Below are 25,599 nucleotides of genomic sequence, written 5' to 3'. Positions count from 1 at the left end.
CCCATATGTGAATATCTGGGTGCAGAGAGGAGCAAATGGCCTCTATTACTGGAGCTGGGCTCCTATGCTGCTGGAAAGAAACACACCCCAAACCAGCCATTAAATCACCAAATCACAGAAACACTGGGGTTCGAAGGGACTTTTAAAGATGACCTAGTCCAAACCCCTGCCATGGGCAGGGACATCTTTCGCTAGATCAGGTTGCCCAAAGCCCCATCCAACCTGACCTTGAATTTAACTTCAGCATCATCCTCATAAAAGAGCAGATGAAGCACGCTAGAAAGAATAGAATACGGTTATTTTGAATGGCATCTTTCACACAAAGCAATCTGTAAATATTTTAGATTATAATAAGTTACAGTTAATATAAAGAAAGCATGGAAGAAGCTGAAATATAAAACAAGGGAGTAATTTTTTTAGATAAGATCCTAAGTGAAACATAGTTTAATGAAGCTGAGAAATATAAATAGGTTACTCCAGATCACAGAGAAAAAGAGCTCTTGAATAAGCAGACAGAAAATGCTAGAAGAAAAGAGTATAACAATGTAACATGTCTAAATAAATACAAGTGGAATCTAAGTTTTATTATTGCATTTCCTTTTTGACAATAAAAATCGTTTGTGAAGAAAAAGAATAGCCTCATCATTATACTAGCTGCTTTTATCTCAAAGAGTAGGCACCAAGATTTTATCATATGCATTTAATATTTTTCATAATTTCAGTATTATCAGTATGAGCAGCCGCTCATCCTATCATTGTTACTCCCTGGAGGCACCTGCAGTTGTGCAAGTGGAATAATTTACCATCACATATGGTAAGCTAAACACTTGGGGATGTGGCATTTGTAGCAACAGCATCAGTACACAGACTGCAGCTCCGTTCACAGACAGATGATGTGATTTGCATGTTACTTATCTCAATGACACTACTCGATTTAACTATTAATTACTTCTTTATATTTTAAGAAATGGAAGAGACTGAAGCAGTGGCCACAGAAGCCCAAACCAGTAGCATCTGCAGCAAAAATAACCTGACATAACTTAGTAAGGAGCAAGCTAGTAGACTACACAGGAGTTACTTTTAAATCATAATGTAAGAAGGAAAAATGACTTTTTTTTTAATAGTTTCAAAAATGCTATAGAGAAGAAATCTTCTATTATCAAGTTTCATTAAGAATTATTAGAAGTGGAACTATGGATAGAATTTAATGTAATATTATAAACTGACTAAAGTTTTCAAGAAGTAAAAATATTTTAAATTCAAGTGTTTCCATTACATTGATATACCTTTTCCACATTAGTGCAGATCACCAGCACTTCTTGGCCAACGCTGGGTAAGACATGCAAATATCCTACTGATCCATATTTTATATTCAATAAAAGTCATTTGCATGTGTAAATTATATATAAAAATACGCACAAAGAAATTCCTGTGTCATCAACTTTTATTTTACATTCCTCTAAAAGGGAAGGTTTTTTATAGAATTTCCAATGCAGAGAATTGCTAGAATCCCAGGACAACTGCCTGTCCTATCTGTTTCAGACTAACCTTAAATAGTATTTTATTTGGTATACCATATGCTTCAATCTCTCTGTCTGCCACCTTCAGCTTTTAGTTTCTGAGCTGCAGAAAATAGTATGCTAAATAGCGAGAAGTCTGGTGGTAAAATCATGTTAGATTTCTCTCCCCAGAGTAGAGCGATGTTGGATTAAAAGCATACCTCAAAGAGTCTCATTTTAAAGACTATAAAACAAACCCACCCATCATAGGGCACACACATTAAGCCTCATTACACTGGTGTCCTTCAAAGCGCAGATGCACTGGCCCGGTCCGGTACCACGGCAGGCTGCGGAGAAGCCTGGTCCATCGGTCCGCTCTTCACCGGGGCCTTTCCTTCATGGATAGCCATCCATCACCCCTGGCTGTGTTACTGGTTGGATTTAGGCCAAGGGAACCAGGGTTTCATTCTGCACAACTTTTATCAGCTGGGAATTCATCTTCTAATGCCGGAGATGGATTGGGCTGAATTTACCCAAACTCTCAAGTTCAAAAACAGAAGGTGATGTGTAGGCTTCACTAAATGAATGTGCTATGGACAAGAAACACACCCAGAGGAAAGCATTCGTGTTGCCAAACAGTCTGTCAACTTTGAAATATTTCATCTGCAGCCAATAAAAAGCCCATCATTCTCCACGCCTTGCCTTGTATTCCTCCCTAGTATGCATGGCAAGACACTGTGGGACAAAACAACTTTAAAGTTAGGAAAACTGTATTCCTTTAGATCCTCTAATTATGAAAAGACTTTTACCTCCCAGCCCCAGGCCCTCATTCAAGCACCCTACCTTTCTCTGAATTATTATTCGCGCTCTGATATTGAACAGGTTAATTCATCTTCTGTTGCAGTGACTTGAATTGCATCAGTGATGCATTGCTGCCTTCAGAAAAGGTGACCGTCACTCAGAGACGGTCACCAGACCAACACCAGCTTCACAACAGTCTTGCAGCAAGGAAAAGATCATGCAGTTTAAATTTCTGTGTAATTGGGAAAACATGATTAAACTTAGCACTGCCTCTTTCTCAGCAATACAGTATAAATCTCTCCAGAATAAGAGAACCTTTTTTCAAAAGCTTTAACAGAAGAAAAAGAGTTACTTTATGTCCAGCTCTCTTACAATCTTACCTGTCTCTGGAAAGCACAGATTAGGTGGATGCATTTCCAACACCACATCCAGCCTCAGTGCAGCTGTGTTTCTGCAGGAGTCAGGACCCTGTGGACTCGACACTACATTACATCACCCCAGGCCAAAGAGTGTAAGACTGGCCATTAACCACCATCCACAGAAGAGTCAAGCACTGTTCCACTGCAGGCTGGGTTTCCAGTTTTGCAGCCACCACCAGTACTAATCACACGCAGGAACACGGCCAGGAATCATCCACTGGTGGTATTCCTTGCTGTAACAACTCCAGATACTGTAGCCTGACACAAAACGCACCAAGGCCAGCAGAAGTCTTTTGATTTCATCACTGGAATTGGCACCGAGTTTGGCATTAGGTTTCACCTCCAGAAATAGTTCTTGCAGCTCAGGGAGTTCATTTTCTTCCCAAGTTGTTTGGCAGTTGATCAACTTCTGCTGCTATTAAAAGCAAGCACTTGGTGATGGATGATCTAAGAGCTGGTTAATTGGACAGGGAAATAGTTTAAGCACCATATTGCTAACAGAAAATTTGCAGTTTCATCTCTCTTGTCATCTGTGAAATTAGAAGGACGGGCTCAGCCCATTTGGTTAAGCACCCTGACCTCAAAGGCACCGGAGCACCCTGGCACAGCGAGGGGCTCCCGCTGCCTCTCAGCAGACACGTTAGAGACCGACTCGCTTTCCTCCGCGACACCCCTACGGACACCGGTGGGACCTTGTGGAGAAGCTCAACGCCCTCTGTGTGGATGCATTCGTTCTATAAATACAGACCTTCAGCCTTCCGGGCTGTCTGGAATTTGTCATCCACACAGTAATTCACTCCATTTTAACAAAAGCCTAGGATATGAATAACCTCTCCTTCATACTCCCTGAAAATGAGAAATACTCTGTTTTTAAATTATTCATGGCATTATTATTATTAAAAGTCAAAGTGCCATTTAATCAAATAACATCTTAAAAGTATGATTGCATTAAAAACAGAATGCCACAGTTTTATAAAAACATCTTTCTCTCTTAGCCTGTGTTGAATTACAAGAGAAATGAGTCTGAAGTCATGCTTGTAGCTCAAGACAAAACTCCTCTCTGATATACAAATCAATACATGATTTAATTGTGTTTTATTGCTTATTTTGCTTCAGTCTAGGGTCAGGAAAGACCCTGAGAACATCCTATTTGCTATTTTCCCAAGTCATATTCACTCAACATGCACTTGTTTTTTAATTCTAACCTTCAAGCTTTCTCCAGCTGCAGGGCAACAGGGAAACTGAAAGAGCAAGCGTGTAACGAGAGCAAGCTATTTATTCTCTTTCTGGACTGCAGCTTGTTGAAAGTTTTTTCCTATAAGATTGTCTTCCAAAGATGCCAACAAAATCACGAAGGAAACAGCAGAGCTAAAATGCTTATTATGTAGAAGTGTTCTGCATGGTCAAGGTGGCTCTGGTAACATACTGCAGTGGTCTCTGAGCACAGCCCAACACACCTTTTCACTAGAAACGCTATTTTGTATACGGCATGGCTGTGCACCATTATTGTAAGTTTCAAGGGAAAAAAACAGAATAAAAATGCAGTATTTCATCAATACTAGACTAAGATTTTTTTTTTTTTTTTGCTTTCTTTACTCAACATGCTTCGAGATTCAACAAACGTTGTTTCAGGGTTGAGCAGTCATTTTTCTCATAGACCAGTAACAGGCTGATTGCAAATACACGATACTGGCTGATGTCCAAAGTTACGTGTGCTAATCCCAGTGGATAAATTCTCATGCAGTATGTATGGACCCTTTTAATCCCCCAGCTTTTTCTAACAGTGGAAGAATTTCTGAAAATTCTTAGCCTCAAGACAGAAATGTAGGTTCATGCTCTCTATCTAATCTCTATATTCTACTCTACCATTTTAACCTCTCTCTAATATGAATAGATGGAGTGGATGGCTCTGTTTTGACTTGTGCTCTGGAAAATAGCTATAGTTCAATTAGAATCAGTAAGAATTTTAAAACTAGAAGCTAACACATTATTTGAAAATGAACTGCTGATTTTTATTCTCCATGGGTCTCTAAGGAGACATTCAATCTTTATTTATTTAAAGTTTTTAAAAAAGCTGAAATGGATTTTATCTTGTAGGTTGGAAATGTAGTTTAAATTTAAAGCTCAATTGAAGGAATTAATGGAAAACCGTGTTTTAGCTTGAGGTTATGCATTTATCCATCCATCCTTCCCCCAAAAGTCTTGTAAGCACAGAGCTGAAAACAGACCCTCAGTCCTCTGCCATTCTCTGCTGTTCCCATTTGTTCTGCAGTATGAATGAAGACCGACTGCTCTGCATTGCCTTCTAACGGCACTCCTTGGGGTCTGGTACGGGTACGTCCATCTCTTGCGCACCAACAGATTTAATGACTTACAGGGAAAATCTGTCCTTGATGCACCCAGCCCCTCCTCCTGAGCCTGGTTAAAACAAGCAATGATTTGCCATTTCTTACCACTTTTCACTGGTGATTAAATCTGTCCATTGCAGAACTCGTAGATAGGCATTTATTTTTCAGGATGCATAAACAGAAAGATTTTAGAAATTAAGTACTGATATCACAAGATCCCAATTATATGAAAAAAACTGGCACCTGGAGAATTGTATGGCAAGATAAACCTACCCAGAAGTGTTTATTATTTCTTAGTAAATAGACATGCTGGAAGCGAAATTACTGCTTTCTGCAAACAACCAAAGGATTTGTTTAGTAAGCTGAAAGCAAAATAGACACATTTGCCTCAGTTAAGTTTATATGAAAGTTTACTCGAGTCCTAGTGTGAATTTCAAAGGCACATCACCTTTCATTTGCACAGCCAGAATAACAGGGTCTCTTGACAATAGGCTTAGGACGTACCAAAAGCCATCTTCTTGAACAGAACTGAAGATCCATCCCCAAGGCACAAAAATTGCCTTTTGCACTTTCTTTTCTGGCTTAAAGGCCATTAAAAAAAAAAAAATCCCTGTATTTCAAGAACCATTTTCCTCCATTATGCACTAACGGTTAATTCACCACACTGAGAAAAGCACTACTTAAAGATCAATTTTACAGCTGGAATTGAAACGAGTATGAAGAACAGTATGAAGAACAATCACTCTATTCAAGGCATTACTGCAGAACGAGGAGCTTGCTTTAAAGAAGTCCCAAATTCAAAAGATTATACCATCTACCAGAAGAAAACCCCACCATTCTGTATGTTCCAGAAATTCTATACTGGAAGTATACGGACTTGCATACACCGTCATTGCTAACACCATCACCAAACCACATCCCTCCAAGAGGCTCAGCTACCAGTGCTGGGGGCTGAGAATAAAAAAAAAATAGAAATCAGTGGTATTACTAATACTTGCCTTGCTCCATTTTCAACAAGTTTCTGAGAAAGTCAAGTGTATGATACTCATGAATATGTAACCTAACACGCATCAATACACTTTCTCCCATATGCATCCCTGGAGGGATTTTGCACATTACTGTGATGATGGGAAGAGCACAGCAACATCCGTATTACGGTTCTCACCGACACAGCTCCCCCAAAAACACATGCCTCGTGCCCTCCTATTTCTTGTACTGACACACAGGAGAGCTCCGGTACTTGCGGGATGCTGGGTGACCCGTGGGGTCTCCCGCAGACACAGCTCCCCAGCAGCCCCCGCAGAGCTCTGCACAACCCCTGCTCCCACTCCATGGAATAACCAGCACTGCGGTGTCCCTGCAGAGCGTACGGCATCTTCGCTACACGGGATAAATGAAATATCTTCTAACTAAGAATTGTCAGACTGATGACAAACTCTGGAGTATGAAGAATTAGGAAAGCCCCACAGAGCTGGAGGCTACACAGCCAACAAAAGAAATGGATAGGAAAACACAGGTTGTCAGGGAAGAGATGGAGTGTGAGAAACACATCCGATGAGCTCTAACTATCCGTCATGGGAATATCACCAAATCGCTCATTTTTTGTACCAGTACTGAGATAAATAAGAGAAAATACCAACAAAGTAAAATGTTCTTGCAGAGCCACGTACCTTTGGTCCTAGTTTCCATCTTGGCAGATCAGCTGAAGAAGCCTTAACAAAGTGTGCCCACCCGCAAAAGCCAGAGACTATCTTGTGTTCCTTCTAGCTTTATTTCAAATATTTGCTGTTTCCGCGTTCCCCAAATTATTTTTTCTGACATACCTCAATATGCAATACTTTCATACAGAATAAATCATTTCCTTTCCATATCTGTAAATATAATTTGGATTTTACTCTCAGACATGAGCATGAAGTCACAGAAGCTGCCTAGAGAGTTACTGTATTTGCAGCAAAGAAAACGAATTGAGGTCTACTCACCATTTTTCTAGCAACAATTCACCAGAAAATAAAATCACCACAAAGCATCACCATTAACGCACAATTCTATAATAAACCATGTACTTTTCACTGCTGCTTTCACAGAATCAACCTTTGGAGCAGAAAGAACACAGGACAACTACCAGTCTCACTCGGAGAACTGGGCTTATTTATGGGCAATGTCATGGTACTCCCCGCTGTAGTATCCGAGATCACTATTACCATCATCAGCGGTTGTAGTCATACACAAGTATGGAATGCAACGTGCAATGCTGTGGTGATCTGTGATCCAGAACATATGGGGCGTGGGGGCAAATATCAGTGCCTGTCAGATGGAGAAGGACGAGAACAGAAAGGGACTAACGAGGTACTTCCAAGATGCATCTCCAAAACAATTCATAAAGGGACTGAACATCACAAATGACAAGGAAGTGGATTATTCCAACATTTTCCTTCAGTTTTGACTAGAATGTATTCCTATGAGCATATTTATTCAGTATTTTCCTCTAATTAAAATAGTCTTACTAAAGGTGTATGATAAGGAAGTCCTACTAAAAGAACTCGGTAGTGGAGCTCGTGAATTGCAATATTCTGAGTGGAACATTCACCTTTTAGCCAAAGCACAGGGCTAGGTATCAAGAAACTAAAATTCTATTCTTGGCTCTTCCACACATTTTCAGAAAGCTCTTTCAATTTTTCTGCTTCAGTGTCTCGCCTGTGTGAAGGCAGGTGTCGCACCTATTTCCCCAGCTATCTGAGCCTCAGCCCGGTGCGGTGGGAAGTGCTGAGCGCGAGGTACCGATCCTCAAATCACTGCGAGCACCACTTCCCGAGCCAAGCCTTGGCTCTGGAATGGAACAGACGGCAGGACCAGCATCGCATCACACAAACCTGAAAACGTCACAGGGGAAGTATTTTCTTGCTGCTTTCTTTCAGGGCATTTGAATAACAGTTTCCAGCCCAGCTACCGACTTGCACCTCAGCAACGATTATGAACTACAGCAGACCTGTGACTTATACAAGGCGTTATCACAGCAGATATTGCATTGAATGTTGCATGGAAATTTATTCTGGAGATCACTAATTTCTCCTAAATTGCTTCCTAGAAGGTTACAGTCTACAACTATCTTAGCCCAATTAACTGAAGAGAAACATAACTGATGCAGAGACTAGCTAAATACTGGCTAGTGTTTTTTTTTTTTCAAGTATCACCAACCTACCTGTAATACTCCTTCATGTGTACCACTGCATCTAAGTCTTATTTTCAGTGAACAGAAGGTTTTTGCACTGCACTAAACAGACATGTAGAGTGTTTTAATAGCTAGTTACCGAGATCTTCAGTTGTGGTTACAATCTGCTACCATATTAATCTCACTCCATAATTAGCTGCCTGGGGAAAATGTGTATTATTCAGAGGAGCCAGGTGAAAGAAAAAATAGCTCCACAGGTATGAAACTCACGATTTATCTCCTTTCCAAAACAGAAAGGTGAAGCAAGGCACATCCCTTGCTCCATTATACACATTGGACAATTTTGCTCTGCACATTGCAAAGTACAGTACTGAAAGATGAACGAAAATAGTACTGCAGAAAATCAAAACTACTTATTTCTGATACAAGAGAACAGCATGAAAAACCTTGCACTTAAAGATCTCCACCAGCAAGTTATAAAGAGACTGCAAGGTACTGTACAATATTTATGAGTATGAGATATATACTACAGATTAATTCATAAATTCTCCATACATAATTTATAGTCTATTTACAGAGTAAAACAGTTATCACACAGCAACCACCACAAATGCATTCGCTTAAACTTAAGGGCATTTGTAATGACGGCTCAGAAAAAAGAGGGCCATAATAAACCAGTCACAGTCAATGACAAGCTGACTAAAATGCACAGCAGTAAAAAGAAAGGAAATGCATTTTTAAGGCAGTTGATGTGCTATAAATTTTTAATGCTCTATAAAATCTTTCATTTAGTTAGAAATATTTATATAGTATTAAGTATGTTATTCCAATTCAGAGTAGGAAATTAGTCTTAACTTGTTTTACAGAGCACTTCGATTTTCTTTCCTAAATTTTATCCTCACACTAACATGCTACCAATTGTGGCTCGACAAATTTGTACCAAAGCAGCATCATTTCTCCATTCCTCAAAACTCCTCCCTGAACACGACTACTTTTCTCTAGTTAACAATACAAAGCAGTTGTACATTAGTTTTTTAGGTATCATGTGCAATAAATTTGATGACCAAAGTCTGAACAGTTAGGTAATACATGCAGGTGTAAGGCACAGTTCACACATTTGGATATAACTTAAGACCCCTAGTAAGTAACATACTTAAGCATGTGTTTGCAACCTTGAAATAAAAGCAGAATTTGCTGCACTAACAGCAAGAAAGCAGCTCGCTGTGACTGCTACAGTTCTTGCACACTGGAGGGAGACAGAATTCACCCAGCTCTAGCTCAAGGCGTCACTGCTGCAGAGCAATTAAAACAATCAGTCCTTTAGTTACACATCGTTCCACTGTTTCCCCATAAATTAGCTGCAAGATCAAAGCCTTAAATGCTACGCTATCAGACACACATACATATTTATTTACTTACATATATTCCAAATTTTCATAAAAGGGGTAAGGAACATCTCTTAAGGAATGTGTATGATGTGCTCCCTCCTTCTTTAGTTGGTTTAAGGAACAAACTGTGAAAGGACCTTGTTACCAGACAGCATGTTTCCCATTAGAAAAAGAACATGCTAAAAAGCAGTAGTGTTAATGTGAATCACAAGGCCCAAGATACACAATTAGCATTTCGGGTTTGGGGTTGAATTACTGCAATAAATGATGCTGTATGCCTTGGCACAAAGCCAAGAGATCTCATTCCTTAACTGAACAAGCTTGTTGATACAAAGTACACTACCCCCTTTTTGATGACGTTTTTTGTTCTTTAAATGTCTTCATGATGTTCCTCTGCATACATACAAAGATTTTTAATTGCTATTTAATATTAATGCAGTTTTCAGAATTGAAAAAAAAATTTTTTTTAATTTTATTTTTTTTTAAAGTCCACATCACCTTCAAAGTTACAGCTGTAAATATGAGTGTTAGAGATGGACATACCCAGGAGCTATTCAAGGGTGTAGTTTATCCTGTACACAAGACTGTAAATTACTAAACATCTACGATGCCCCATTTTTAGTACAGGTACCTCAGAAATCTGTCATGACACCACAAAACCTGCAAGAGCTGCCTGGTTCTACTGGTGACACTGTCACTTTCTTGACGAGCTCCATTATTTAGATTTTGTGTTAAGTTACAGTTAATTAGTAGGCTAAAACTTATTTAATTCATCTACATGTCAATCATTTTAACTGTCATTTTCGACATGTTTGATAGCAGACCAATTGCTCATGTTTCTAATACTAGATTTACTGAGATAATATATCTTGCAGCGTGGCATTTTTCATTCTCCTAGTGACATTTCAATTGACTTCTATGGACAAAGCTCATTTTATTTATTTCGACTTCTTTAATTGCTGATCACTTTTCTGGTTTTCTTTAACACAATCATATTAAGTATTAGGTTATTTAAGAAGATTAGTGAGTCTTACCATTGAGAACCACGCTCACAGTTACGATTGAAATACACCGTGTTTTAGAAATTGGTTGAGCAAGAACTTTGAAACTCATTTTGAACATGTTCCCTAAGTCTGCTTCACACAGTTTCATAGATGGGAGCCTAAGGATTATGTGGAAGAGTAAATCTGACACTGCTTAATGTATCAAAAGGACTAGCCTCCACCTACAAAATCTGTAATTATGTGTGATTTGCATTAATCCTTAAAAAGAAATAGAAATCCCTAAACAAAACAGAAAAAGCAGATTAGGAGTAATATTCTGTTGACAGTACCTCAAATGATTTATGTCAATTAAGATTATTCCCATGCTCTCATGAAACCACTTTCACTCCATCACTTAAGAAGAGGGGGATGTTGACTGCTAGGACCTCTCAGCACTAACACAAAGCAGTACAATTCCGTTTCCTAGAGAAAAGAACAACCCGTCTTAAAGTTTATCCAGTGAAAAGTCTATTACATTCAACACAGCTTCAAAATGCAAGCTTCAAAGCTATCAAACAGCAACAAGAGAAAAGTCATTTTTCATTATATTTTCAAGATGTTGCTGAGATGAAACTATTAAACTGAGTGCCTGATATATGCAAAAGGTTGAACTATTCCAAAGCAAAACCACACGTAAGTCTTGCACTGCTACTGCAATGATCAAAGGTCACCAATGACGACAGGAATCAGAAATTGTGGTATTTTCTTTTGAGAGAGGTTGAGAGTATGTATGCTGACACAACTTCAAGCCACATTCTTAATCTAATGCAAACATCTTCAGGAATATTTCTGGCAATTGATGAATCATTTTGCAAGTCAAGGCAGAAAAGCTGTCATTAAAACCACCTTACTATTACTTTAACAGGCTGCCTTATTAAGAAATCCGCTTCAGCTCTCATTTTCCAATTAATTGTTGGTGACTTTGAAGAAAAGATTTTCCCACCTATCACAGGCTTTAATTTGCCCCTAGGTACCAGCAAGAGCTTAATGCTGATCTACAAAACACGTTATAGAACACAGAATTATCTGTGTCATCTGAAAATATCCCGTATCTGGATATGTTAAAAGATGGGATAACTTCTCCAAAAGCAAGAACAGACTCACCGAGACTCACTGGCAAAACCACACACAAGACCATGAATCGAAGGCATCCAGCAACTGAGTAAACATTCATGCAAAGGATAAGCACCAGTGTCTGCACAGGCATGCAATTTAAATGTTTGCAAATGAGCACGCTGGGTGATGTAGTGGGCCGGATGCAATTTCCCCGGTGAATTATCAGTATTCACCTTTCAGAAGCTGTTTCCACCAGCCATCCCAGGGAGCAAACCATTACTATTCATACATGAACCTCACATGGATTACCTGTGTACTTTTGAAAACTGCACTGTAATATTTATCTTCAAGGAAAAATGACTAAGGGAAACGACTAATAAAATGCAAGAATATTTAATTGGCATATTGTTAGGCAAAGAACATTAATTGCCAACTATAATACACTGAATAAATTAGCATAGCCAACAAGCTGAGGACTGACATGCATTATCATGTACTTCACACTGACTTTTTAATTATTCAGAAAGCAAATAAATTATTTTCAAGCTTGCGTCTTCTGTTTCATGTTGTCCTTCTGGCTTTTAAATACATTTAAAAATTTTTTCCTTTTAAATTCAAGTCTACCAAGCATCGGTAATTCAGCTTTTTTTTTTTTTTTAATTCTACAGAAGTATATAGATGGGAACAGAAACCACTGTCTCACCTGTAAGATCTGCAAGATTTTAGTCATGTTTGTAAAACCTAAAGCTTCAAAGCTTCAACAACACAACACCACCTTTCCAGAGGAGGAAGAAGAGCCTGCTGATGTCAGTTTAAGACATATCGATGGATTTAAATATGGTGTATTTACTGGTTTTGAGCTCCTCTATGCAAACAAGAAGTTAGCCATATTTAAATCTAAATAACCATAATGTGGCTTGGATCAGTTTAAATACATTTTAAAATGCCCTCCCCCCTTTTTTTTTGAACAACCAACACTTTGAACTTAACAAAAAGGCCCAGCACTGTAGGCAGCTTCGTTTCTGAGACAGGTATCTCCATGCTCTTCCCGTAACTATAATTCACAAGCTTGTACGTATCTATCTCTAGTTCCCCCTTTCAGTCCCATTTATTAAGACTATTTTTAGCCAGAGCAAATGTCAGTGTACAAATAAAATTAAAAATACAATTAACATTACCAGATATAATGAGATGTTTAATTACCCTTGAAACTAGGCCTTGTGAAGATCCAATAAACTTTGAAGTGGTTTTGTTACCGATCAAATTAACCATCATAAAGAATATCAGACTGTTTGCGTTGCCCGTGTACAAGGGTTTAATAGTTGGGAACACCAGAGCGAGGAAAAGATTTTGCCATTAACCTAGTGGAGAATGTTAAAGACAGTTCAGGATTTCTCCCATCACCTCCTACCTACCAGAGAGCCAAGTCCTTCGGAGAGGACATTGTCCCATTGTCCCAGTGGGCCTGGCAGCACCGCGCACGCCACGTCCCACACTCTGCTGAACCTGCTGACCACAACCGTACTGCTCCAACACAAGTAAGGAGCAGCTGTTCCCAAAAGACCACAGGTTCCTGGGGGAAAACATCTACGTTTACCCGAATTCTGAAGCTGTCATGTCAGGAGGGACCCACTCGCCTCATTTCAGAATGTGAAAAGCCCTGAAAACACTGCAAGTTTCTCCATATCCCACCAAAAGGATACAACAGCAATTTTTCACATGTGGAACCACACCAGAAAGCAGTGAAGTAATTTGCCACGGGTCCCACAGCAAGGTAAGGTATCAAGCCAAGATGGGAATCCATTTCTCTGACCTTTGGCCTGCGACCCTGTGGTCCTGTCCCCTGCCCAGGGAGCTGTTCCACCACTCTAGAAGAAACAGCAACTGCTCCCTCCCCAAAACGCCCCGGAGTCCCCTTCCTCCAGGCTGACGGAGATGTGATCCAACCAACTCCTTCTATCTCTCTTCCGCTCATTTTGCAGCTCCCAGCTGGCCAGGAGATGCTTTCACACTCCAAGGCTCTTTGCTTAGCACCTCAAACCCAACAGCAGTGGGAAGTGTTGAAAATGTTGTTATTGAAGCTGTTCTCAGTCCTAACTCTAAAAAGAGATGAGAAAAGCTTAATGAACTGTAGAATATACAAAATAGGTCTTCTTTACTGCTCTGTGTGCCAAAGTGCTGAACAAAAATACTTTGTACTGAACCCTAGAACACTGGAGTGCAACACAGTAGAAGCAATGCTGCCAGATCCACAAACCTTCACCATCCTCCAGAACCAAAATTTCAGTTCACGGCACAAACCTCTGGTGCCAACCAACAGCGGTGAGGGAAGTAAGTCTGCATGTAAAAAAAACCCTGGATTGTACAGTATTATCTTTAATAAACACCATAATCTTTGTATTAGTGTAAAATCTTTAAACCTTAGGACTAGCAAGTATCAATCCATCAAGAGATTTTTGAATTTTGTGCACACTTGGAAAAGAACCAGATTCAACAGGGGCTGAAATCTAACTTGTTCTTAACAAATAACACTTTACAAAGGAGACGAAAGAGCACGTCTGGCCAATGGACATGACATTTAAAAAAAATATGTAACAGCTGTACAAGGTAGTTTGGGCTCTCCTGATTTGAGTGTCGAGTGTCTCCGCAGCCTTTCCCCTCCCACGTGCACGTGGCACACGCCATCCATACTTCTGCCCAGTGTAGGTTCTCGTCCTGTACATCTGGTGTAGTACCTTCACGAAGACCAAGGGATTAAACCAACAATGAATTGGTCAGCCGCCCTGAACCCTTAATGAATACATAAAAATCAGGTGGGACACTACGGATAGAATAGTTTTTTGATGAAAAGCTATCTTCTTCAAGATAAACTTTGAATGGTTAGGGTTTTTTTAACACTTCATAAATATTGAGACATTTAAACTGACAGACTGGAAAAGGAAACTCTGCACCACACTGTAGTTATACAGTACCAGGAATGTCCTCCTCTGTGAACAAGAAAGTATTTCATCACCATGCATATTTAGCATGCGGCTTGTGTGCTAGACCGCTGACAACAGAGTACGGTAATTGCAATTACGCCAGTGACTCTTGTGACATAAATATATGCCATTTTAAGAGAACTTATTTCTAACAGAGCTATGAAGCATCCATCAAACACTAACTTCCATAATTTCTATCATTCTGGGTTGCATTTTGCTTAAGTGGCCTGAACTGAGTTCATATAAGAATATCAATGAAAGGCTCAAGAGCTTATCCATTCACTAGAATAAAATAAAAAAGTTTACCAGAATACAGAACACAACAGCTTTGTACTGCTCTACCAGATTTTAATTCCAAGCAAATATCTGCCATGTTAGATTAGCCTTTATAACCATGTTTGTTGTAATGGAAATCCTGACAGGCCCTTGACTATAGTGGCAAAAAATGGCAGCACAATAATTACTTTTCATCTTTGTTAAGATAATCTTCCTGCAATTGTGAAGCTTTTAGCACAGGGTAAAATGATACCCTTGAGTAATTCTCAATTACAACATAGCCTAGCATCCTTCTGTCGTTTCACTGGGCACTTCCACTTTACTACTTGACAGCATCACTGAATCACTGAGATGGGGAGGGAGGACGACCCCTGGAGATCATCTAGTCCAACCCTCCTGGTCAAAGCTGCACAAGGCTGCTCAGTGCTGCGTCCAGTCAGGTTTTTTATTTGTTATTGGCAGACATGGAGGCTCTCACCAAGATGAATTCTTCCTCACTAGAAGAGCAGCTCTTTTTATGTTTTAAAGAGAGAAGCACAGACTGAGAAGTACCGAACCTGCTTTCACAAATGGCGATCTGACACTCAGGCCACATCAACTGCCCTACTCATGCAGGCAGCCTGGCAAAGCTTAGGCTGAACCCAAAGTCGACAAGTTTTAAGCCCAGGTCATTAATTAATTACTTACGTTCTTTAATTCATAGCAAATACTTTACAAAACAACTAGCAGATAGAAGATCAAACCTCCTGAATTTCACAGTGCCCTACCCATGATTAAGCTCTCCTCATCGTGACATATATTTCAAACGCAGACTTTTAGGCAGGGACTGTTCCAGAGAAGGTCGGGCTGGCACCCTGGAACCTCTGCAGCAGACTTCCCGCTCTCACGTAAGGGCAATGTTGTGATGAAACTTTAGGTAACACATAATCACAAAGCAAACTAATTACTGACACGCAAACCAACCCTTATTGAATTAGGAAAAGTAATGTTTCTTATTGACATATGAACTTAATCAAACTGCCAATCTAGCCACATAGGAAAAAACCAGTAAACGAGAAGATGCCTGGTATAGCAGTCATTAGTAATCCTTTAAAGCCTGAAACTCTAATCATTACTTGCTCTTCTGACACTCTTAATGATTTTGGAAATTGCAATGGTTACAAAGTTGGTTTTAGCTAATTTTAAAGAACTGCCACTATACCAAAAATATTTCCAAACAATACTTTTCTCCTTAAGCATATGTTGGAATCAATGACCATACATTTCCTTAATACAGTGTGTCAGCTGTATACTACCTTTTTGTTTAATGCTGCATTTTTTTAAATACTTCACAGATCAACATGACATTAGACACTATGTAAAATTCTGTAAAACACTGGTCAAAACTTGGTACTTATCTAAACATTACAATCAGTGTAGCCAGGGAGTACGTAGGTTATCATACAGTCTAGCGTCAAGCAGCACTTGTTCTCTACTCTGCCACAGCTTCTTTCAGCTCTAACCAAAACATCAATAACAGTAACAAAATACCAAAAGCAGTCCTGAACTCCAAAGGTGCTTCAGGAAACAGCATCTAATTCAGAACCATCCTGACCCGTAAGAGTATATTTTAAAGGGTGCCAAATACTGCACTTGTAGAACTCAGTGGGTCATTTGTCACTGGGCTCAGCAGGAGCTGAACTTGTTCCATTAAATTTTGATGCTGGAAATGGAGCACAGTTCAGGAAAGGCAGTACATTTCTCATTTAATTCTACATGCATTTGCAGATTAAAGCCCTTACACCAGGTTTAGTTTTATTTACACTGATGAAAACTCTTAACGAACTCAAGGGAGTTGCTCTGAATTAATGGATTAACTTGAGAGGGTTGAACACAAAATTCTTCTTCTGTTAATATTTTCTGAAGGTTAAAGACAGTGAAAACTGTCTCTTATAGCTGTTCTTTCAGATAGTTACTTAACAAAAAAAAAACCAAACAAAAAAACCCCAACCCTGGCTGGACTTTTTGCCCAAGTTCACTTGATGATTTTCCGTACAGGGGAAGATATTTATGCCATTATTACTTTTTTCTGGACAAAATCAACTCCTAGAAAATTTTGATTAATTTGCAGCTTGATGCATAAAAAGTGAGCTTGTGAAATTACCAGAAGAGGTAAATAAATGATTCATGCGGGTTGGTTTTGCATGAATAAATTATTTGTTCCTTCTTTGTGTTTCATTTGATAGATGAATGCAAAATTAATGCTATTCTATGCAAATAGAAAGCTTTTTATAAAATTCTGACCTAATTATCGGTGTTTGCTAAGAAACACATACTTGAGTTTTTGGGGAAAAAAATTTCTTGGTGCCATATTAGTGTAATGGGAGGAAAGACTCAAACAATAAAATATGCCATTTGAGGATATTTAATAGAGAGAAATACACATCATTAATATTTCTGTCTTCCTAAACCATTTTCACCCTTTTGGAGCGGTGATTAGATTGATACCCAAAATACTACAGCCCTACAGCTAATGTTTTAACGCAACCTATGATTCAAATGAAATCACTGCATATCATGCAAAGATGTGTATCCCAAAAGATTTTCATTAATGCCAATAAAACAGACGGCATTTAAATTATCTTGTAGCCAAGGAAACAGAGAAGCACCTGACAAGTATTATCCCTCAGCCTTCTTCAGAGGCAGCCAGTATGAGCAGTTTGGTCCAATCCTGCAACAGGCGATGGCCACGTTAATTCTTAAAACATTAGGCCTTCAATCACAATAGTGCCTGCTGACTTGCAATGAGCTTTTAATAAGAATTGTTCATAAAAATAATGATAAAAATGCCAAATTATTTCTTCGTAACTACCATTTGAAACAATGGAAAACATCTTGCTTTGGAGCTGTCTCCGACAAAGCCAAAGACAGAAGAATACAGCCTTTTATCCCCAAGTGCATGAGAAATCTTCCACAGGAGGGTAATGATCCAGAACTGGTATCAGCTGTTATCACAGAGCCAAGGGCCATCCCAACTGCAGCAACATGAGCCTCCCTGATTTCCCATCGATGGGCTCTCCAAGTCCCACAGCCCCTCTTTTGTGAAGTTTCCTTTCAACAATGTTTTGCTTTTAAGTTTTCTGAACATACAACTAAGTTTTCATTCATACCCTGGCTTATGTCACAACACACCAGCTGCCTTCTAGAACCTGCCCACATGGAGGTACACTCCCATCCCTCAGGTTTCATAATGTCATTTTGCTGATTTAAATGTGAATTTATACCACTGACAAGAGCAGAATTAATTTAGATTTTACAGCTTTCCATCTTTAACTGCTAACCACTAAGAAATTCCGTTAACAGGATTTCATCAGGATAAGTGTCCAATGATTTTGGAAAAAATATCCATCAAACATCTGAAGGATTTAGACATAAGCAGAAATCCCCAAACTGAAAATTATTCAACTGTGAATATGAAGATATAAAATGTTCCAAATCTAAAAATTACCTTTAATCTGTATGTTAGCAAACTGAAAGGAAACATTACACCATAACACTGACGAGAAGACGGGTAGGAGACACAATAACTAAAGAAAATTTGTGCTATCAACCACAGTATTTTCTACAGCAGTATTTCTTCAGACATTCTCATTAAAACATAAAAAGCCCTTCAAGAATATACTTACAAGATCTATTTCAGAAAATTCAGAATGAATGAAATGAATTATTTCCTGTTTGACCAGAACCACATATTTTCGGTACATTCGTGCTGTCGCTTTGGCATATTTGCAAGTATTTTCCCCCAAGGCAATTCCACCGCTCTCACAGTAACCCTAACCACCACTGTTTGTATCCATGACAGACAGACAGAATGATTGACTGATTGATTCAATCAATCAGAGGGTCGCAAGTGCTGTTTTGCAACAGAATCGCACGAGAAGTCATTAACCAACTTGTCTCCTCCTACCTCTGCAGGTGCTGGTTCTTCCGATACAGTCCCTCCTCTTCAGTTACGGTCTTCACTCCTTGATCTCCCTCCTGCTGTATCACATCCCTGAATGATCCCAGGTTACCATATGATTTAGCCTACTCTACACTTTAAATGTGGGCAAGATGTAATAATTACTCTATCAGTCTTTCTGTCAATTGCAAATTTAAACAGCAATAACTCATAGTCCTTACCAGAGGACTGAACAGCAACCTGGACACCCCAGCAGTGACTCCTCTTGCACAACAGCCTCTATGCGTCTGCACTGAAGGATGGAATTCCATCTTAAATGTGTGATACGTATTTAATTCAAATTTATGGAAAATAATTATTTGAAAGGTCTGTCCACAAAGCAATGAGACATTTCTCAAACTCCAGCCATCCATCGCTGGCCGCATGCTTCTCACCAGCAGCACACGCGTGATCCGCACTTGGGTGCTTCCTCAGTCAGTGCAAGATGCACCAGGCATCTCATCCCCCAGGAGCAAGCAGTTAAACCAGAGCTGACTTACATCTAGATAAATCTGGCAGATTTCACAAGTAATGTGGGTAATTAGCAAGCTAGAGGTTAAACAGTCACAGTACTCTGGTACTTTATTCCAAGCTTGAATGCCCTTCATAGAAATCGGTATCTACTCCAAACATTTTTGTTTCTGTACACAATGTGGCTGCTACAATTCAAAACAGACAATTTAGTGGGTGGAACTGTAATTAAATTATTATGGCTCATATCTAATTAAAACAGATTTCAAGGCACATTTCAAGCTGTGGTTGGATGTCAGTTTTAAGTTGCCTCACACGGCTTGGCAAGCAATCACGCTGAAGGAGGGCAGAGGGAAACAGCATCCAAGACTAAGAAAAGGAGGATCTAAAAATAAAAATGTTTTGGAATGACTGCCTTTCATTTTGAACCCACCATTTCATTATTGGCGTGATACCACCCCACACCACAGATCTCTCAAACAGGCCTCTAGACACGCAGAAAGAAAAAAGAAACAACTGAAAATGCACAGACCATGGCTGCATCTGGGTTCTATATACAATTTAACAAAACGCAGCTGAATACAAGCCTTCCCACTTTATGGGAAAGCAGTTTCAGAGTGAGTATGTAATCACAAGCCAGAGAAGACAGAAAGGTATAGCCTAGTAAGACTCACTACACAATCCGTAATCTTATAATAATAAAAAAGGATCAGGCTTTACCCTGGCACAGATCATCCCAGCTGGTTTTGCTGGTGTGCAGGACAGAGATTTACCCCAGAGCACCAAGAAATGCCACCTCAGCACCCTCAGCTGTCAGCACCACTACGTGTTCTCAGCAATGATTATGGGACACACAGGGTCTTGGTGCATCAAGACAAGGCAAACCATTTCAATTCTTTGCAGACAGACAAGACTTACCCTGTGGAAGGCTCTAATTGTGGAACATGTCTAGTTGCTCTGCACCATGCTGTCTTGCAGCTCTGAAAGGGGACAAAAACCCAATAATTTAAGTTTAAAATCAGAATTCTACACTCCACTGAGATTTTGGGTCAACGAGTACCTCATCTGAAAAGCAGTGGCCTTTTTATATTGTCAGAAAAGATGCATTTGAATTTTAAAAGTCTAGTGTCAATATAATTCCTGTTCCAACAACTATTTATGACTACTTTGCCCTTACTAATACATTACTTGAAAACTTGGATTACTTTTGTACTGACCAAAGCCTTTGGAATGATCAGGGAAAAATGTACAGCCTGACTCAACAAACAAGTACTAATCTAAGGGAATTTTGAATTTGGCCTTTTTTCCCCAACTTTTAACTGTAACATGATAATTAATTCTGATGTCATGTATTTACATACAATGCAGCATGGCTGTTACCCTCTAAACAATGCAAACCACTCGAGGATAAATCCAGCAATGTGAAAACACTAACCTTCCCCCATAAAACACAATGCTTTTATCACCTTTGAAAGAGACTCTTAGGACATTCTGTTCACTTTGCATGCAAAAGTGTGAGATGCTTAATTCATTCATCAATCTTTGTCTACCCTATAGATCCTTATTATAAATTTGCTGGCCCCAATATTTGCATTGCATTGCGTGTCCTTCTCCCTGGGTTATATATTTTATTCCCTGCTCGATCTAAAAAGTGTTCATGTTTGCAAATAGCAGAACACAGAAAAACATTTACACATAACACATACTGTACTAACCTATACACAGCCATATATACATATATAATTAATGCAACTTAGATAAAGTACCTGGCTAGTAATATGCCATAATAGCTACAACAGTAAAAACCAGCCATGAAGACAGCTTTACTGCAGCATTATTGCTCAGATTCTTGCACCTTCCTTCTTGTGCTGTCTGTCATGGCATCTTATTGCTTGGAGTAAATGTTTTACTCCAAGAAGAGTACAAGTGCTGTCACCAGAAAGAGAATATTTCAGTCACTTCACAATTAGTGGTTAATCCAAATTCACTTTACTATCAAGTTAAAAAGATGTCAGCTAATGCTCTGCAGTTCTGAAGGCAGAGCATACGTTATCACCTACCTGATAGCTTCAGTTGTGTTATGTACACACAGAGATTTATATGGCTTCAAATGTGTGAAATGCCTTTCGTATTACAAGTAGGATTGAGCCAAACTCAGAAAGAACATCATTAAACCACATTAACGCGGAGCCTTGGCAGATGCTCGTTCCACAGCGGTAAGCTGCCAGAGAAGTGAAATTTCTCCAGAGGGGAGCTGTGTCTCTCCTGAACGGTGCGGTACGTGGGACAGGCCACGCGGTACGGCTGTCGTGAACTGTGCTGGGGTGGGATTCACGCAGGTGGACGAACACAAAGCCGCCTCGGCACGGGAGGGCTGGAGGGCAACCACCCTCCCCATCCCGGGAGCAGGTTTCTCCACTGCCACCGCCTGCAGCACCACGAGGAGAGACGACCTCCTTCTCCGGATGCTCTTCTCCAGCGGCAGAGACAATGTCCGAAGGACAAGCAGAGGCAGCACCCCTGAGCCCACCGCCACAAACTTCTGACCACTAAGACTATACAGCCTTTTTACATTGTTGTTCTTCATTTTAAATTAATTGTTCTACAGACAGCTATAAAACTAGCAAAGGCAAAACGATTTGTTAAGCTGAACATACACCTTGGTTCTTAGCTTTGAATTCAGAGAATTCAGCAAAGAAGCAAGAACAGGAGCTTCATGACCACATTTTACAAACTATATAGAAGGGGGTTGAAGTAACAAAGTTTTAAAATGTTGCTAATTTTTTTTTTCCCATTTTCTTCCACTCACCCAGGTGGGATTTTATTTCTACGTAAAATTTAATGCTAAATAAATAGATGTATTTTCAGAAGACCTCAAGGTGCTGAAGCCATCATGGGACTGAAACCACGAGAGGAACAAGCAGGAACTGAACGCCCCGCTCTAGCCTGCTGTGGGACCTCCTCCCAGCACACCCATTCTGCTCACCAATTACTTCACCTCCCTGGTTTTGCTGTACTTTTCCTTATGCGCTTAAATACATTCCAAATGTAATTGCATAAAAATTTGCCTGGTTCACCCAGGAACTAGTAAGTCCATGTAACTGCTATTACAAAACTCGAATCAAAGGCACTGAACGTTGCCATTGCAAAGTAATTAAGCCAGTAAAACTATCGGTGACTTGAAATGCTCTTTCATTAGTAAAGAGAATGCAATTATTTTTCTGCCACCTTTTCTTATTCTATTAGTCTGACATGCAGGAGCAGACATACTAAGCAGGCTGGTTTCTCACAAGGCTCCCTGTCTCTTGAAGCACATTTACGCACCCAGCTGTCTCCAGTGGAAGTCCTCCTTCACGCACAGCTGAACGACTGATGGTCAACACGTTGCCTCCACTGTCAGGACTTAACACCCGGCTACCGAGCTTAAACACCTCCTGCTAGCTAAACCGAGCAGTGTCCTTAAACCCCTTCCACTGAATATCAAATAAAATTCCAAATGGTTACATAGCATGAGGTATTTGGGGGGGAAACTCATACGGCATTTTTTGCTCTATTTGTTTTTTACTAAGGGTATGATGGCTTCAGCAACAAGAACAAATGTATTGCTGAAACATAGCTGCTCACAGCAGTGATGCACTTGCATAATATAATTCCAAGAATTCTTTCTGAAACCATGTGTTGCTATGCTGTATATCGCAATCTCACCTTTCTCTTTTTTAACCTAATTCTGAATATATTTTTATGACAATAGTGTGTGAAAATGTAATTTTGCAACTTCTTGCTTCATCACAGCTCCTAAGCCAAGCAGTATCAATTGGCAGCGCTATTTGTATTGATAACCTTCAAAAGAAAATCAAGACCCTACATGAAGTGACATGAATAATTCATTAAGCCGCCCAAACGCTACTGTAGCACAGAGACAAGCAAGTCTGAACCTAGTATGAGGGAGCTCTAAACAAATAGATGAGCTGCCTTTTAAATTATTCAAAAAGCTGAGATCTCGCCACTCACGAGCCTTCCCAGAGGATGTTTACCACCGCAGCCAGCCAGGCTCAGGATCAGACCCAAGTCAGAAGCGGGAAGTAGTCTGGGGAAGCTCACGGCTCTCAGCCCCCGGACCCTTCACCGGCGCGCTGGTGCGGCTGGAAACACGGACCCACGCGGAGCACAACCAACCTTCCTCAGATCCAAAGATGAACAGCCCATTTCTGATCATTGAGTTTAACTTGGCTCTGTTCATCTCTCGGACAACCTGGCAGAAAGGGCCAGTTGATGCTGGGAATTCCGCGGTTATCAGCATGGAGAGGTCGAGGGGACAGGGAGGAGCACACCGTTCGAATGCAGCAGGGTGCCGAACCCAGACTCAGCGATGGAATAACTTGATCCAAAATATTTGCTGGCATACAAGACTGGCAGGCAACCCGCTACAGAAAGCTTTGATTTAACACAATCAAAGGAGTTTTGTTCTAAGGAAAATAATGATTGTATAGTATTCCCATCTACCCTCAGATAACTGCAACAAGCAGCCGGACTTAGCAAAGTATCGAACAAGAGGGACTCATTCATACCTGACTCGCCAACTGCAGCACTGCGCGGGCACGGCAGCCCGTGCGGCCACCACACAATGCTTAAATACCTGTACAGAAAAGTCATTAAAATTTCTAAAGGTGGTTTTGGGGTTCCCCCTCCCCCGCTTCATAAACATCTTGTGGCATGTGAAGAAAAAAAAAAAAATCCTGACATACTGGTTGTTAAAGAGAATTCAACTCTAATGACAGGCTTCTGACTGTCAAGGATGAAATTACAATGTAATTAAGGATATTAATTGAAGAAAAATTGACCAATGGCTTAGCTACAGATCTGCTCTAGCAAGCAGAACTTAAATGAAGATAGAAACACAAGTTAATGTATTTTTCATTAAAGAAAGCAGAAAGGATAATTCTCCTTGATTTCCAATTGTAGTGAACTGCTCAGAGCAGTTTGCATTAAGTACCCAGAGAACCCTGTAAATGAGGCCAATTTCTGCTGAACTCTAATACTAGTTGTTCACCTATTAGTTCTGAAGTTGTATTTTAAATATTCTCATCCTTTACAATAATAAATATTTCCAATCCTACAGCTGTTACCTGGATCTTCCACTGAGGCAATATGGCATGCTTCAGAATTTCATGAGCTTATTAATTAGAGTACAAGGTTGCTTTCCCACCCGCCCTGCTTCCTTTTTTTCGGTACCAGCAGAAGTTAGCGACTGATAGCACAGAATGTTATTGCCCCATAACATGTGTATAAGCAACAAGCAGCAACTCAGCCGAGCCACCACCTAGACTAGGACTAGCCTGTAACTGGGACAGCCACAGAGATAGTCCAGGCTGAAACAACTGTGTGCCATTTTTGACATTTAAAAATGCCATGCATAGCTCCCCCCAAATCAAGGGCTTACATCGCCAGTACCAAGGTTGCTGGAAGTCTTACAAGAGGTATACAGCAGCGTACGACAAATACAAGTAACGAGATTAGACAGTGAAATCCATTTGAGATTAATTGGTGAGTAATCAGACTGATGAAGTTTATGATCCTTGAATTCAGAGTAATACAAAGGTACAATGTCAACAATAAAGTGGTAACAGCTGACGAGAGTGCCCTTCTGTGAGGAAAACGAAATCCTTTTTTCTTCGGCTGGAGGCAAAGGCAGCATCGAACAATTTTAAAAGCAACAAGTGCACTTTCTCCTGAATGGTTCTCAAACATTGAATTAAATACTGCCTTTGCTCTTTGAGTAACCTTTGGTAATTGGTGGGAGAAAGAAATATTTGTGATGCTTTACAACTTGAGTGCAGCATGCATCAAAATTTATATTGAGACATATGAGCAGTAATGGGAACATCTTGCAGGAGAAAATGTGTTTGTTTACAAATGCACAGCAACTGTATTTAAAGTAACATTAGGGAAGCAGAACAAGTCATGAAAAAATTATAGTGGCATATTCCCCCATAATTCCTTATTCTTTTAAAAGAACAAAACAAAACGAAACACCTCCCCCAAAACAAAACAAAACAAACCCTTCATCGGAGAAGTAATTGGACTTAAAATCCACAGAATTAGAAACTGATTCATTCTAATATAAATAAGAAGCAAAGCTTAACTCAGCTCTAGGGTCAAAGTTGCAATT

General features: G+C 39.8%; 1 long non-coding RNA gene across 2 annotated transcripts in view; it reads right to left on the bottom strand.

Annotated features, from left to right (window-relative positions):
* Positions 1-25,599, bottom strand: part of LOC142042797 (uncharacterized) — a 120,450-nt gene that overhangs the window by 13,653 nt on the left and 81,198 nt on the right. For both annotated transcript variants that reach the window (XR_012653862.1, XR_012653863.1), the window contains one exon: positions 20,349-20,410. This is a non-coding gene — a long non-coding RNA (uncharacterized LOC142042797). The remainder of the gene's footprint in view (positions 1-20,348; positions 20,411-25,599) is intronic.

This window comes from Buteo buteo, chromosome 21 (assembly GCF_964188355.1).
Source record: "Buteo buteo chromosome 21, bButBut1.hap1.1, whole genome shotgun sequence".
Taxonomy (NCBI): Eukaryota; Metazoa; Chordata; class Aves; order Accipitriformes; family Accipitridae; genus Buteo; species Buteo buteo.
The sequence above is the reverse complement of the archived record's forward strand: the minus strand, read 5'-3'. Positions and strand labels throughout refer to the sequence as shown.